Source organism: Phalacrocorax carbo, chromosome 21 (assembly GCF_963921805.1).
Source record: "Phalacrocorax carbo chromosome 21, bPhaCar2.1, whole genome shotgun sequence".
Classification (NCBI taxonomy): Eukaryota; Metazoa; Chordata; class Aves; order Suliformes; family Phalacrocoracidae; genus Phalacrocorax; species Phalacrocorax carbo.
In genome coordinates this window covers 2,220,000-2,236,433 of record NC_087533.1, presented here as the reverse complement: position 1 = coordinate 2,236,433, position 16,434 = coordinate 2,220,000, and the positions used below count along the sequence as shown (strand labels likewise).

The 16,434-nt window shown below is 43.0% G+C and overlaps 1 protein-coding gene across 1 annotated transcript in view; it reads left to right on the top strand.

Moving 5' to 3' along the window:
* The first annotated feature begins 473 nt into the window (after window positions 1–473).
* The window catches only part of ARHGAP32 (Rho GTPase activating protein 32), a 261,791-nt gene continuing 245,830 nt past the window's right edge, over window positions 474–16,434 (top strand). Inside the window, exons 1-2 of the mRNA XM_064470921.1 lie at window positions 474–539; window positions 620–710. The gene's annotated coding sequence lies outside the window, so the exon portion shown is untranslated. The remainder of the gene's footprint in view (window positions 540–619; window positions 711–16,434) is intronic.

Genomic DNA, 16,434 nt, shown 5'->3' with positions numbered 1-16,434 from the left:
GCATCACGGCACCAGCCTGGCGATGTTCCAGAAGCACTTGGCCAAGGCCCTCAGAGACCTGGTGTGAATTTGGGGTGTCCTGTGCAGGGACGGGAGCTGGGCTCGATGGTCCCTGTGGGTCCCTCCCAGCTCAGGGCATTCTGTGATTCTGTGAAACCCTTCCCCACCCCAGCCTGACCCCAAACCTCCGGCGCACCTCGAGGCACTTCCCCACACACAGAAGCCCCCCAGCACCCCTGCCCACAGCTCCGCCATCACCAGTAACCCCGGTGCGGCGGCTCTGCTCCCTCCCCGCCCTGGCCAAGCCTGCTCCCCGCTCACTGCAACCACCGCCCCCCCCTTCGCCGCCCCCATCCCCCGGCCCCGCCGCAGCCCACCCGCGGGAAGGGGGAAGGCGGGCGGTCCCCCCGCGGCCGCCCACCCTCTGCCGCGGCCCCGGGCCGGCGGCCCGCCCTCCCCCGGCGGCGGGGCGGAGCCGTGCAGCGAGCGGCGGCACCGCGCATGGGCCCCGCAGCCTTTCTCTGTGCCGGGAAGCGCGTGTGAGTGTGTGTGCGGGGGGCGTGAGGCGGCTCCCCCCGCGCTCGGGGCCCTTCCTCACCCGCCCTCCCCTCACCTGTAGCGGCGGCGGCCATGTCGGCGTTGGCGGCGGGACGCGGCTGGTAGGCGGCGGTCGGGGCGCCCGGGCTCGGCGCCCGCTGTGGCGGAGCGAGGTGAGTGCGGGGTGGGTGAAGGGCTGAGGGGGGAGAGGTTGGGTTTCGTTGTGTCTGTGTGTGAGGGGCTCATGTCGCGATAGCGCCCGGCACGTCGCGAAGGCGGCGCCGGCGGTGGGTGAGGGGAGGGGGCGTTTCGGCCGTTACCGCCGGCGGACGCGGCGGGTTCCTCGGGGGACTTTCGGCCTGGCCGCGAAGGGGAAGGGGGAAATAAATAAATAAATAAAGTCGTGGCTCTCCCGTGGTGTTATTTTTGCTCGTATATTTGGTGCCCCCCCCCCCACCTTCACCCGCGATTAAACACGCGTTCAGTCGCCGTCTTCCAGAGGCAGGTTTCTGCGGTGGATAAATTCGCCCATCGCCACGAAATTATGGGGGGAAAAGAAAAAACAAAAAAAGAATGATTGGGATTTCAGCCCGCCTGTGCCATTCCCGTGCTTTTCGGGCGCGGAGAAAGCCGGCGTTGTGCTCGCCGGCTAGCGTGCAGCTGCCGTCCGGCTTTGTGCTTGGCCCTCTTCTCCATTGTGTGGGCTGTCCTTTGTGGTATATTTAATGGAACCCTTTTAATGCCTTGTTAGACCTTTTCAGGTGCAGCGGAGGTCCGCTTGGGTCACCCAGGGCGCTCTGCGAGCGACATCTGCGCGCTAGGAAACGGTGTGAAATGGAGGAGTGCCCGCCGCGCGTTCCGTGCGTGCGGAGATGCTTTTATCTGGAGGACCGAGGTTAGCTTTCCCACCAGATCGCAACGGGCAGGTGAGCGATGGATAGCAGCGTGGGGTCTTCTAAGGGAAGATCCGTAATGCGTTTGAACTCTGAGCAATGGCTTCAGCTTGAGGAAAAGGTATGCCCGTACCCGCCTACGTTCCTCTTTTCCTTCCGCAAACTACGCGTCCTGTGTCTTTCTCCCCTGAGAACCCGTCTCGTATCGCACGCTGCTGATCCAGACTGGACTGGTGGCTGTTGAATTGCAAGAAGGTGATGGGAATGAGTCATTTTTTGTTATACCTCTGTACTTCCCACGCGTGCTAGTGCAGAAAACAGCACTTTGGACAGAGGCTCGGACAGCCTCCACTGGGGATGGGCATCCAGTTTGTTGTGGTGGTTGATACTGTCATTGGTAAGAATGCAATTTAGAGGAATAGGTGAAAAGGAAAGAAGGTAGAAGCTTAAAACACACAATTTTGTTTCGAGAGCGAGCTATAACCCTAAAGCGCGTTATTCAAAGGTGACCATATATTCCTCTGACATGGAACAGAATAAGTTTCCAAGACTTAAAAGACTAAGTGTTCAAGGTTTGAGCACGGGGTAGATACCTTTTTCTACAGAACAGGGAAAAATGTCCCTATTCTGTGCTTATTTGGAACCATACAATTTCTTCCCCGCTGTGCACGTGTCTCTTCATTCTAGTTTTGCGAAATTAGGTTAGCCTTGAGTGAACAATTTATTTTGACTCGTAAGTAAAATGCGCCATGTTCCTCATGATAAAAGAGCAAGCAAGTAGTTCTCGTGCTCGGACTGGTTTGTTTTCATGAAACTTACAGGAAGTTGCTTGTGCCCTACCAGGGTGCTGCCCTTGTCTCTCTGGTGGTTTTATAATGTTTGACTATCAGTGCCATGCTGCGAGAACCAAAATTTCATTCCTTTGAGGGCACGTAGCGGTTGAGATGACAAAGGGAGGAGAAATGGGGTGAGAGTCTGGCAATGTGCATTTGGTAAAAACTTATTATTTGGGGAAACAACAGAAGTGGAAGGGTTACCATAGTGTTAATTCCATGCATAAGGTACAGAAATATTGGTCCATCGCTAGGAGCAAATTATTGTTCGGTCTTTCAGCTGTGGTCTTAACCTGGGTTTTGTTTCTTTTTAAAGTATTCTTGTCAAGTTTCTGAAGGAACAAAGAGCATCTGAGGCAGGTCAGCAGGGATAGCGCTGGGGAATTGTTTTACTTTTTAGATTTTATGTATGTTTGTAGCTGGATGTTGCAGTGTTTATATATCACTTGCTGATGGATTGTGAAATATCGATATCCCAGTTCTTAATAGTCTCTTTTTCTGTAATGCAAAGTGAGGGAAACGGTGATGTCATATATTTAAGAGGGAAGGACTGCAGTGATGACTTACTGCCTGGGGAGAAGATCCCAGAGGGAGTGGAGGAAATCCAACAAAAAAAGGAATAGTGCTACTTTGGCCATTTTCCCCTGGGCTTCTGTTCCTTTTGTGAACTTTTTAAAAGGAAATGTCATTTCGCTGTTCAAATGCATTGTTTTGCATGAAGTGTCAGACCACATTATGGGGATTATCCAGTCAACTTCCCCCGTTTCAAAACAAACACGTCAAACACTGCAATATGTTTATAAAAAAACTGAGTGTGTTTTTCAGGAACCCAATACACATATTTCCAGAAAGAAATGATGTTTTTCATACTTCATTATGGCTAGAAGAGTTTGTATAGGAGAGAAAAATTGGAATGGGTTCCCCTGGCCTTTGTGTCCTCTCCGCAAATAATAAGATGATGTTGGCCTCTTCATGAACTGGGGGATTATTTTCATTCGCGCTTCCTCTCAAAATATTCTTATCCGTGTAGTTGTTCCTATCTGATTCCAGTGGCGGTGACCATGGCAGGAGCTATCGTCTCACAGTTGCTGGCTCGATACCATTTTGGCTGATCCCAGGGTAAGGGCAGAAAGGGAAGAAGATATAAAGAGATGGAGGTAAATTTGTAAATTTTACTTGCAAAAACCTGGACTAATTGCTCTCGTGGGACTGCAAGTATGGGTGGCTTCTGTCAGGTGTAGCGTGTGCTCGTGCGGGGCCAGTTCCCTCTCTGAGCTGTGCTCTTGAACTGCAGCTCTGGTGTCTGGTTTCAGCTTTTAGTGGACCGCAGCAGCGTCTTGTACCAGCAGAGCCCGTGAGCTTCCTGATGAGGGGATCGTATGATGAACGTGGTAGGTCCAAGCTGAGAAGGGTCCTGACAGACCCATTCTCCTCCACCAGACTTGGGCAAGAATTTGAACTTGAAGGTGAGCGGGTGTGATGTCTGTGCCTGCAACAGCGAAAGCTGTTCAGATTCACTGTTGGGGTCTGGTAGCTGCCCTTGGGATGACCGATATCACAATATGAAAGAAACAAATTGAAGTGTTTATCAACTTTCAAAGTTTACAACTGTTGTCCTTGGAAAAACAAGTCAATTTCGTTTCTGGGGTGAAGCAGGTCAACAAGTCTGGCCAGTCGGAGCATGTGGGTTTTCACAGTGATTTCTATTCTTATGCTAATCCTTTGAACAGGCAGGGCTGTGTGCTGTTAGCCAATGTGAGAGAAGGGATGTGCTTACTGAGGACACTGAAAGGAAGCCATTTTTTATAGTTATTGTTATGCAGATTAGGTCTTCCAGCCAACCAGGATTTGGAGAATCGCATACCCTGAGGATATAATGCTGCAGGTCAGCAGTCATTTAGTAATCTGAACCGGTTTGGTTGAAACTGTTTCTTTATAGTATTAATTTTGTGTTTTGTTTGGCTTTGTTTTGTGTTTTGTTTTTTTTTTTTTTAAACTCATGTTGTAGCTGAAAACAAATTATCTTTGGTGCTGGACAATTAAAGTTGGAAAACTTAAATTTTCAATTTGAAATCAATGTGTTGCGTAAAAAAGTGTAGGAACGCAGCAAAGCTGTCACCATCCATTGATAGAGTATGAGCTGCTCATTTGAATCCTACTTTTACTTCTGTTGGTGACTTGCTGTGTTTCTCCCACACCTTTTTTCTGTATTGCCTCCATTTCTGCTGCGTAAGATGCTTTAGGTATCTAGATGCCCAGTACTCTGCGTGCGTGTGTTCCTATGGCTGTGTGCGCACCAGCTGAAACCGGGTAGAATAAGTACATCTTACTCAGAACAGCTTATTTGCTTGCTGTATATTTGTTTCCTAGAGATTGCTTTAGAAATAAGAAGTTGGAAAAGTCTGAAAGAAATGCTCCTGGTTGGTATTTTGTTGCATATTATACGTGCTGCAACTGTGTGTGGTTTCCCTCCTCTAAAGATTCCTGCTCGGGTCCGTGGGGGCTTCTGCAATACAAGTCACTAGGCTGGGGCTGTTAAGCATGTAAAGAAGGCTTTGTGTATTTCATGTAAGTGGTGTTTTGTGTTGCTGGAATCTGTATATCCTTGGGTACACCAGCTTACCGTATTTGTGTGTATGTAGTGTTAGATTCTTTGCAAGTGTGTGAAATAATTAAAAACTGCCCTTTAAACTATTTAGTAAATTGGATTTGCTTTACCAGCAGTGGGACGGGAAGTTAATCGTGTTTAAGCTGATGTTGACTTTTCCAATCTCATTTTCCCTGGGAAGAAACTTTATACCTAGTTGTTAAACGCCCAGTTAACTAGCTGCTGATTATTTAAGCTGATAAACCACTGCTACCAGGTTTACAGTTTGCTAAATGTCGTGTATACACTTCCTTATGTTATTGTCGTGCTTTTTGATTAAACACAATGTTAACTATTATCATACTAACGATTTGGGTATATTTAGATGGTATTGTCAAGCAGTGATTCTGACATTTAACTCCTGCTGTTCACTGGTACACATGTGTAGCTCTGGACTTCATGAATTTTATAACAGATGATAATATTGCTCAGCAGCTCCTGTCTTTTAACCCGAAGTTTAGAAAATAAAATAGCCCCAAATCTCCACTTTCAAAAATCTTTGTTTTAAGAACCTTTGTTCCTGTAGCTCAGTTGCAACGTTTTGAGCATGTCCTGCTGGTGTGGCTTGAAGTCACTAGTTGAAGCAACAGCTCAACGTAAACTTCTGATCAATGAATCGTTCATCCTCTTGCCATCTCAGTTGCTTTTCCTGACGAAGAAGCTGCAGTTGTTGCCCTCCATGCCCTTCCTGGTGTGTCCAGTGCTTTTGCCTGTTCACATCTCAGCCTGTAATGTTTGTGGGTAGAAAGCATTGATTTAGTGTATCCATTATAACTCCATAAGAATCAGAGAAAGTGGAGTTTCTCCCATTTTCGCTGTTGATTCATTAAACCAGGACCACAAGAAATTGGGAGCCTGGCTTCCTGTGGATTTCAGGGTAAAATGAAATGCTTAAATACCCCTGAGGTTATTTGTTGGGTGGAGGGAGTCTTGGTCAGCCGCAGCCTGAGTTACGGCCTTAGATCTCCCGGTAGTGGATCTATAACATGAGGACGCATGATGCAAAGCGCTGTTCTTGGCTGAACTCACCGTGACAGTTCAAATTCAGCCTGTGGGTGTTATGTTAGTTTTTAAGCAGGCTTTATGCTAGTTGACCAAGTTGTCAGTTCTGTGTTACTTTTAATTCAGTCTTACTCCATCTTTTCTATCTTACAGCTAGCATGAAGTCACCAAGCAGGTGAAACTTCTTTAGAGCAAAAGTTTGCTCGGGTGACATCATGTGCTGTGGTTCAAACTTGCATCAGTGGGTAGATCAGCAGTACATGGACATAGTAGTGGTCCCTCGGCCAAGGCCCCAGAATCCAGCTGTAGCGAAGGATGGCAGTGATTTAATTACTACTGGTAAGTTGCTTTTAAGATACAAGGATGAAAGGTGATATTCTGAAAGCTTTGTCATCACTAACTGGCAGATTGAGATAATCAGTTTTGCTAAAAATAACTTTGATGGCAAGGCGTTAGGATCCTACAAGTGGTTTGAAAATTCTTGCTTCTTAAAGAAAACTATGTTTAATCCTCTGTGTAGCTTGTTACCTGAGATACATTTATCACTGACTCAACAAATACCTGTTAAAATGTTAAAAGTTAAGGCGGTGTTTTTTAATTTCAGTAACAACGTTTCCTGGCATTTGGAAGGTGAACTTTTTGGTCTCAATACTCTGAATGCTCAAGGTGCACATGAGTGCTTTGTGGGAACAGAAAAGAGAGAATGCTTGGTGTTCTGAAAGCAGTTTAATGTTTCATGGTGCCAGTATAAAAGCAACAGTTTTCCAAATCCAAATGTTACAATTTGAACATATTCTTACCGACTTCACTGGGGACATGAGCGTGGCTGCTGTGAAGAAGAATGTAGCTGGACAACCCCTCTTTGAGCATAACTTTAATTGTTGCAAGAGCCTTTGATTATTTGCTGGGATTTACCCTTTTACTCCTTGTTATGATTCATGAATGTCCTCATTAGTTTTCATAACAGCCAGCCTATGTGCTCTAGCTTGAAGGCACAACTTATTAAAAAAAAAAAGGAAAAAGAAGAAAAAGGCGCTTTGATATCTTCTGTGTTGTGTGTTTTACAAGAAGCATCTCTGGAGAATCAACTCCCACCTGCTAGGATCAATCAATCTTTTAAAAGGGCAATTTCAGTATTTTTAAAATTTATTTTTAATTCCAAAAGCCTGTTATCCTGCTCAGCAATCCACCTTGCTTGTTTTCCCCCAACATTTACGTAGCAGACACAATCTGACAGAATCTTTACAAATGTTATCAAGAATTTCCATATCAGCTTTTCATGGAATGTGAATATATTTCAGTAGCTGCTTTCCACAGCTTGCCCTTACGATCAGCCTCTCATCCCTTACACTCTGGCTGGGATATAAACAGCAAAAATTGCTGTTTGGGTATAATTTTTTGTTTCCAGTGCCCATACATGCGTGTATGTAATATTTTATGCTGACAGATGCAGCTTTTGCACTAAGATGGAAAATGTGTAGAATTCTAGTACAAATCCCACAAATGAATGAGCAATAGCTATAAATGTTATGTTCAGATAAAACAAAAAATTTCCTTGATACAGTCTGTAAACCAAAGCGTGCCGATCCTTCCTCGCTTCTGTGTCTGTGCAGAAGTGTAATGTGTTTGCTGGAGGTTGTATCGGTAAGCAGTACTTGCTTTTTATTTCAGAAAAAGTTCTGATAATTTATTCTTGAAGTGTAAAAGAGAATCCATAGTCCTTCAGTTGAACAACGGGCAAGGCAAGCTTCAGATGTACAGTTCAATCATTGGTGACTGCTGCAGCTTATTTCATTGAAGAAACAGGAACAAAAGTTTGTTTGTAACTACTCTGGAACTGAGAACAAAGGCTGCCGGGACCTTTGAACCTTTGTGGCTGTGCATCTGAGGGAGGAATTGTTCAAGAATGGGAAAAACTGCCAGAAGACCAGAGATCTGCTTTTCCCTACATCTTTCTACAGCAGTGTTCAACGACCGCATTGAAAGGAGAGGAAAAAAAAAAAAGTTAGTTAATTGGAAGACTCTCTTACTTGCTCTTCCCACCAAGCTTTGGTTTGATAATCACGTGTGTAGGAATGGTTATTCTATCACTTTTATTTCACTGAGGCAAGCTTTAAACTAATGATTGTGTGTGCTTTTTTCTTTTGGAAGAAATCTTAATGATTGATTGCATCCTTAAACATTTTGTTCCCTCTCAAATGTTCTGTGCAAGTAATTCTGGCCTATGAAGCAATTTGTTTCCCCGGCTTCCTGGTGGTGTTCTAATTTCACAACTATTTTTCATTCTGCGTTAGCTGTCTCCTCGAGGAAGGCGGGAAGGAATAATCGGTGATCTGAAGAAATTGCTACTTCTCTGCAAAAGGTGTTGACTGGCACGTTGAGGGTTAGAGTCTCCAGTGGGTTGTCCAGCGTGGAGGTTCTGCTTCAGGCAGCAATTTGTGTCATATCATTCACCTTCGTGAATTGTATGAGGCTTAAAGACAGGATGGGCTGTGCTGGAAGAACATATTCCCTGAATTGCTTTGTGTAGAGGAAGAGAAACCACGGTATTGAGTGTTTATTATTTTTCTTTGAGTAATGACCATAACACACCAGCTGGAAAAAACACGGTTGTTCATTTATATTTCTCAGGCCGTACATGCAGCTCATAAGTGTGCTCAGGCATGCATGTAATGTTCATGTCTGTCCCTCTTTCTCTTGCTGAAGAAGTACTCGGTGCTGCTGTGGAGTAGTTGTTCGGACAGAAGGGGAAGGCTGGGGTTGCCCCACGTAGTCTCTCAGGAATTGAGTCGGGTCTGCCCCGCAACCCGCGGCTCATAAGGCAGCTGGCAGGAGGTCAGCGCCGTCGAAGCGGAGGCACAGTGTGAGGTCTGGCGTCGGGCGCTGTTCCGCCCGGCTTCGCTCGGTCACCGTTGGGCGGCCGCTCTCTGCATCGCTTTGCAGGGGAGCGAGGTTCGGGTGGCTGCAGCCAGCTTGGCCTGTGAGAGCATCGCTTGGGGTGTTCCCCGCTCCCCAGAAAAGCCCAGAAAGAATTGGAAAAGCTCTAGTTACCGGAAAGAGGAGAAGCAACCAAGTGTGGTTTAGTTGACAGTGATTCCTCTCGCTGCTAGAGGGGAAAACAGTCCATTTCTTTTTTTTTTTTTTTGAGTGTTAAATTGCTAGGAGTCTTCAGTCCCTCTTTTTCCCCATGATGGGGTGGCAGTCGGGCAAGTTTATGCACATTTTTAAGTTGCACGCTTAGCCTGCCTTTTCAGCTGTCCCAAATGACAGCATATCTCAAATGTCGTCTCTTGCTTCTTAAAACTGTTGTCTTCTTTCTACCCTTTGGCTGCAGTTTCTGTAAAATTAGGCTGTTCTATAGGGAAATTCAGCTTTCTGTCTTCCAGGCAGCATGTAAATCTGGCTCCCAGGAACGCAGGAAAACTGTATGGTGGTTGCCCTTGTATCTCTGAAGTTCTTTACAGTATACTAGTGGGTTGTCACTGTGCTTTTTTGCTTCCTCCTCCGTTAAGATGTACGGCAGCTTGAAATAACGCGAGTAACCTATCATTTTTTAAAGATTTTACCATAGGGAGTATTCTTTTCCTAATACTTTTAGTCATCCATACACAGAGCAATTGCAAATTGCATAAGGAAGCCAATTCATCCTTGGCTATCTAGTTATGTAGCCGTAATGTATTAATTTAGGGAGAATTTAGCTGTCTAGAACATGGCTTAGTAACTTTCTAAACATTTTCACCTAGATTACAAGAAAACTCTTTCTTGACTGCATCATTTGCTATAGGTACCCCTCGCATTTCCTGTTTGTCAAATGGGGAATTTAAAAATTAAGCCACCGTTAACTTGTAAGATTAAAATTGGAAATGAAAACATATAGATCAGTGTTTTAGAAAACTTAATTTGTCAGTTCTTATCGCTAGAAAACGTGTGTGGAGGAGGGATGCCATATGGCTGCTAAATATACCACAACTTTCTCCTCAAAGCAGTCTAAAAGGTACAGAAGTTCACAATCTGGTATCTGTGTTTTTAATAAGAATGTGCCGCAGATTTTAAGAACCTTATGAGTGCAAACTAAGGTAATGGGAATAGAGCCAAAACCTAATCCAATAAAATGTAAGTATTTCCTGCGAAGAGGTGATACTGGCTGGCACACTGGAGAGGTGCTCAGCATCTTGCAGATACTGGACCCTTTGTTAGCAATTTCTTTAAAGTGTAAGGGTGGTAGTAGCTGTCCAGGTTACGTCAGTTTTCAGTGCTCCCTACTCTCAAGGTCCAACAGCTTGTATTCTTGTTTTCTTTAAATATTTGCACTGTTACATCCCAGTGCTGGGATGCTGGAGAACTGGATCTCCTGCTGTAGCTGTTTGAATAAGATCAGGAAAATGTGGTTGTGGTAGCAAGGCTTGTGAGTAGTTATTCCGGATTTTTAATTTTTTCTTTTTAAAATTTGTGTCAATACTACTCACCTTTTGTGTTTTTGTGGAGATGCCGCCAAAATACAGATGATTCCATGATTCAAGAATACGAATATAATAGAAATATGGTAGCGTTTCTAATAAATTAGAAGTTGTATGTGTGTATGCGTTTGAAGGGAGTGAAATTTAGCGATACACTGTGCAGCACGGTAGTTCTACGTAGATTTCAGTAGCGGACATTTTTGTGAAATACTTCGCTCTGTAGATTAGCCATTTTCTGATGGGAAAGCGTGTGAGGACAACAGAGCTCCAAAATAACTGTGACTACTTCCCCCCCCCCCCCAAAAAAAAGTTACCCACCACCTCATGCTGTCGCCCTCTCTCCTCTTTTTGAATGGAAACATCCAAAATAGGTATTGAATTTCTGATTTAGCAAAGCACTTTAGAATATGTCTAACGTGAGCATGTGAGTAATCCTAGGCTCTGTATAGGATAAAAGGCATTGCTGAACTGAGGCAGAAATATCTGATAGGAAAAGCTTATCCTGGAAAAGAATCAGAAGAGAAACTATATTGGTTATATTCCTTAAGGCTTTTAGAATATTTCAAAGGGATGAGTAGAGATTTACTGAAGGAGTTTTGGTGACTAAAAATGCAGTTATGCAAATCAGAGCTTGTCAGGGCAGGGAGAATTAATTTATGCACTCGAGCACATGTGCTCTTTCACTGTTTTCTCTATGAAGTTGAATTATAGACAACAAGAATGCACTTTGTTGTTCTTTAATAATAAATAACAGCGTAGCAGTTTTGATCTTCAAAGCACTTCTCAGACCTTAATTAATCTTCATAATAGTCCTTTGAGAGAATTAAAAATACTCCCTACCCTTTTGGACGAGAAACTCCTTAACGCGAAGATGGTGGAGGATTTGCCAAGGGCCATATTGTCAGTGATTGCTGGGACAGTTGCTCAGGAATCCCTGGCACTGGGTGCTTTGGCTAGCTCCTGAGGCTGTGTTGCTTCTCTCATTTATATGTTAAAATTTCCAAAAATCTGAATATATAAAGAAATGTAGTTCAAAATTCTTTGTGTAGTTTTGGATTTCCATCTGAGTGTTAACTTATGCATATGCATGTTGGAATTTCCCTTTTGAATATTCCTGTAGGCACAAAGTGATAAAGGTTTGTGTGCGCGCCGCTGACAGCAGCGTGTGGGAGCAGGTATGCAAAAATGCACTTCAGGAAGCCTGGGTCACAACTGGCAAATAAAAGGATATATGGCGTTAGAGTCTACAGGACACATAATAAATAGATAGGAAGTGTCTCTCAGTCTGCCTCGTCTAATCTTCCTAATTCTTCGTAAGGCTTAAAATAGGGAGGAGAGGAGGAATTCATGTAGGTGGTTGATTTTCAAGGTTTTTCCTGGGTAATTGTTGATTTGCGTTCTAAAACAGATTTAGGGAGTACATTTCTCTCTGAAAACCTGTAGCCTATATTTGGAAAATAAAATAAGAACAGCAAAATAAAACAGAGACTGTTCAACTCATCTGGAGAAACAGTTCAGCAGGAATGATAATCTAAAGGTGGCGATCTCTCTAAATAACCCCGTGTGACCAGAGTCTGGAGGATGGCAAAGCTTTGTTAAACGTGCATTTTTCTCGCAAACAATAGGAGGGAGTATTCGGTAATAGATACAGCTGTGTGAACTTGTTATTGCTGAAGGTAGGGGACTGAAAATGCTAGCTAGCATGACAAATGCACAGATCTATTACAGTATGCACATCTCTGTTAGATTCTGACATAACAGACCCAAGGTCAAAATGTTTAACACTCTTTGTAAACTCAGAATAGTTTTTCATAAACTGGGACACTTCAAAATAAAGACTAGCCCCTGACTGGTGTTTTTATAATGAACTCCAGCTTTGGCGTAAGGCACTGTAATTCCTGCTGGAGACTGCAGCAATTTGCATGAGGAATGAACATGGAACTAGCTTGCGAAGTAGAAAGTTGACAACCCACTAAACAGGTTTGAGGAATTCTTCAGTATGAGTAGCTAAGTCAGCAGAATCTAACTCATGCCAGAAAACCCTGTTATGTATAACCTGGTGACCTTGTCATCTCGGGAGAACTTGCTGACAGCGTGAAGCTTCCAGCTTTGCTTGGGTGAGGGTCTTCTCAGCATTCCCTGCCGTGGTTCAAGAGCCCCTAATTATTTGGCACATGCATTCTGAGGCGGAATATGTGAAGTGATTTAAATGTCTTTTTTTGACTTGTTAGAAACGCGGGGACTTAAGCTGACTCAAGGGTCAATATGAATGCTGTGATGTGGTTTGAATACAAAATGCAAATAAAATGTCCATTTGAGAAAGCTGTTAAAAGTTTTTGGAGTTCTGAACTATCCAGTCTTATATTCTAAATACTGTGGAGATTTTTATTAGCAAAATTTTGCAAATAACATGTTTTTCTGTGTTGGGCTTAGGCATTCTGTTCTCCGTCACTTTTGATACCAGAGAGGAACAAATTTTGCTTTGATAGAGGGCAGAAAAATTCTAAGTTAGGAAACCTCAGCCCCATAATCTACACAATGCACGAAGCTTAAAATCTTATCTACGTCTTCCTCCTATGAAATGTGTTACTAGGCTCCTGGAAGCTACTCAGGTGTTCAGTGATAAATTGGACATCAGACAAGTCCGAAAATAGTATATCGTAGTTTCTTTGGTATGGTGAAATAAGGAAGAGTATCGGTAACTGAATAATCGCGTGATTCTGGACCATCTGTGTCTGATAACCCATACGTGGAATCTGATGGGATAAGGCAGAGACCTGATGCCTTTCTGAAGAATATACTGCAAAAATGCTCCAGATTAAAAGTAACATTGCAGGGTATGAAAGATATTCAAACCTTTCACAAGTTTTTAAAGCTATTTTCACAGATATAGCAGCTTCAGTGAGATGACAGTAACACACAGGAGTGGTTTGTTGTGGCTTTTTTTATGCCTGGAATTAATTTCTGGGCTGAAATATGTGCATACGCACGTAGTGCTCCTGCATACCCTGACAAAAGTCTTTTTTTTTTTTTTTTTTTTTTTTTTTTCCTTCCTGGAAGGCATTCTTCATGCTGCATCATAGAAAACGTCTTTGAGAGTGGAGAGACTATGGTGTCTTCTTAAAATAAAGTAAAATCTCATTCCTGATTAGCATTATGAGCATTACCAATACTTTACCTCCCCATAAGGACTTTCAGAAATTAAGATGGAGGAATTTGAAATGTTAATGCATGAGCATGTAGAGATGAACTCAAGATTAGCTCTTCAGCCTTCTATTTCTTGTTTTAAATTTGCTAGGAAGTTGCTAGACCAAGTGTCATATGAGAGGCTAGACAGTAACTGTGTAAGGAGGAGACATTTAAATGATCTTGCTGTTATATTTAATGTTCCAAAATATCATCGTAGGCAACTTGCTCTCTTCCCAAAAGCTGCATATTCTAAATCCAACTAATCTATGTGGTGTTCAGTGGCTAAGCCTTCCTTTTGGAACAACAGACCTTGAAAGCGATGCATGGATTTTTCTTTCAGTTGATTTGGAAGGTCTGAGTTCAGCTAGTCAAACAAATCAGTAACTCCTAAGAGCTCCTGAGGTTGCTCTTGTCACTTAAGACGGTGGCAAAAAAAAAATAATTAAAAAATCTTTGCTTTTAAGTGGGGGTAGCACGTGGGTTCAGTAACTGTGCAGTCTTAGCTCTGCATGTGTCAATGGCACTAGTTTCTCTGCAGAATACATTGACGCCTTCTAGCCGCTGAACTCCTGCGTCGTGGGCTGATCTGCCTGATGTTTGAAAGGTTTAACGTTTGAACAGTGCATGAATCTTCTTGCATCGCTGCTTAAAGTAAGATAGTTCCTGTCTGTGTGGGGAAATATGGGTAAGATGTAGCTTCAGAGAATGCTTTTTGAAAGATGATTTGTTAAGGTTGTTTGCTGACTGACATATGGTATGACATACGGTGCTATTTACCACCTCGGTGCCTGAACTTACAGGGAAATGATTTTCTTCTTTAAACATTTAACTCTATTAAGTACTTGTCGACATCTTCCAACATTGTCCTGGCCAAATCAATTTACACTTTCCTTTTCTTCTGTTTGTCCCATCTGTTTGTGACTGTTTGTTTTCTTCTTTTTTTTTTTTTTTTTTAATGATGTAAATAGATTTTAGTGTTTTAAGGGCTGAGGGTCTCGGTAGCAGCTAGCACTTGCAAATCTCCCTTAACTTTTTACCCACAGCCTTCAAGGTGTTAGGTTTGTCTTACCCTCCAATGAGACGGAAATGCATGCCAGGCCAACTAGTAGGCTGGAAAAATTCCTCCCTAGTGAAGTCTAGTGTAACACCTTCTTTCAAAGTCTCACCCTAGCTCTCCCCAGGAATAGCAAACTTTGGAAACAGAGTAGTCGGTGAGGATGAAGAAATTATGTCAGCGGTGGCATTGTTTTGTTGAAAATCTGGTCTGTGGTGGAAGGGGGGAAAAATAACAAGGAACACACTGTTATCTTTAAACCTGGGCAAAAGTAGCTTTAAGACAGTGGAGTTTCTGGAAGAATACATCATGCCTTTCAGCACTGGTGGAAGATGTGGGAATGAAAAGGCTTTGGAGGGAGAAAAAATTCAGTGGGCTTTTCCAGGCATGACTCCTGATACCGTGGAAGTTGCTGTCAGGTTTGCTGTCTTCCAGCTGGACCTGTGTAGGGATTGCAATGAGGATACTATTTATTTGGGTTTATATTCCTGCTTTTTCAACAAATACTTTAAGTATTCCCCTTAAGCATACGCATAACTGCAAATCTTAAAAACATGAAGGTAAGTAAAACAAATGCTCAAGTGTAGTTTTGTATAAAAGCAATGAAAAAGGGACTTGAAATATACAGGGGGGATGTAGAATGGCTTGTGTTTTCTAAGCTTGTTTGCATCTTTCTGGCTTATATTAGTCTCATTTCCCTACTGGATGCTGCAGTTTTACAGGAAGAAAATTTGTGAATGTATACAAACAGTTTGAGAAGTTTTCTTGTACTCTGATTCTGCTTTTGTCTTCCCCAGTCTTGCTGGGAGCAGTCTGAAGTGTGGATATACAGCTCCATTAACACAGCGCGTCAGAACTTCGTGCTCTCTGTCCCACTTCTCTCTGAGTAATCAGTCACCTTGTGAACATTCATGTAGAAGGAAAGCAATAAATGTTTCTCTCCCCCCCTGCTTTACTGCCTTTTTCTTTTCCTTTTTTTTTTTTCCTCCAAGTCACTAAGGAAATGGTGTTAAAAGTTTTAAGCAATAAATTTGTACAGACATTTGCTACTTAAATGTATAAGTGGTAGAAACATTTTTGAAGTGAACAGGCAAGGGTCCAGCCTCCATCAGTTTCCTGCCGTTCCACTCTATTCCCGAGATACGGCTAGATAATCTCATTCCAGGATGCTAAATATTGGTACTTGTAGTGTATTTAATGCAAATAGTTAGAAGCATGTAAAGGAAAGAGGTTCTTAGGTTCTTAAACTCTTCGTGGTGTGAGGCTCATTCACACAACAGAGCAAATTATTCTCTACTTATATAAAGCTTTGTGAAGATTAAGAGATTAAAACCTGGAAAAATCTGTGTGGATTTGTCATTTATAAACTTGTTTCTTAAAACTAGTTTTTAGAACATGGAGGAATCATAGAATCATAGAATGGTTCAGGTCGGAAGGGACCTTTAGAGGTCATCTAGTCCAACCCCTTACAGTGAGCAGGGACATGGAATGGTTGAGTAAGTGTCAGAACTGAAGGATAACACAAGACAGGGAAGCAATCTAGGCAACTAGTCTGATGCTTAAAACATAGAGGAAGACTTTAAGACACATATGTAACAAATCCTTGTGAAAGTGTTTAAATGAGGGCTGGTTTTGTGTACAGAGGCCATACATTTAAATAAGCTCAAAATGTAAACACAAGGGCATGCTTTCTGGGGGAGACATGAAACAGCACACTTCCTTTTTTTCTTTTCTTTTTTGTCCTCCCCTCCCACTAGAACTTTGTGCTGTCCTAAGTTTGTTAGTGTTTTGAAGTAAATTTTATTGTGTGTAACCATGCACA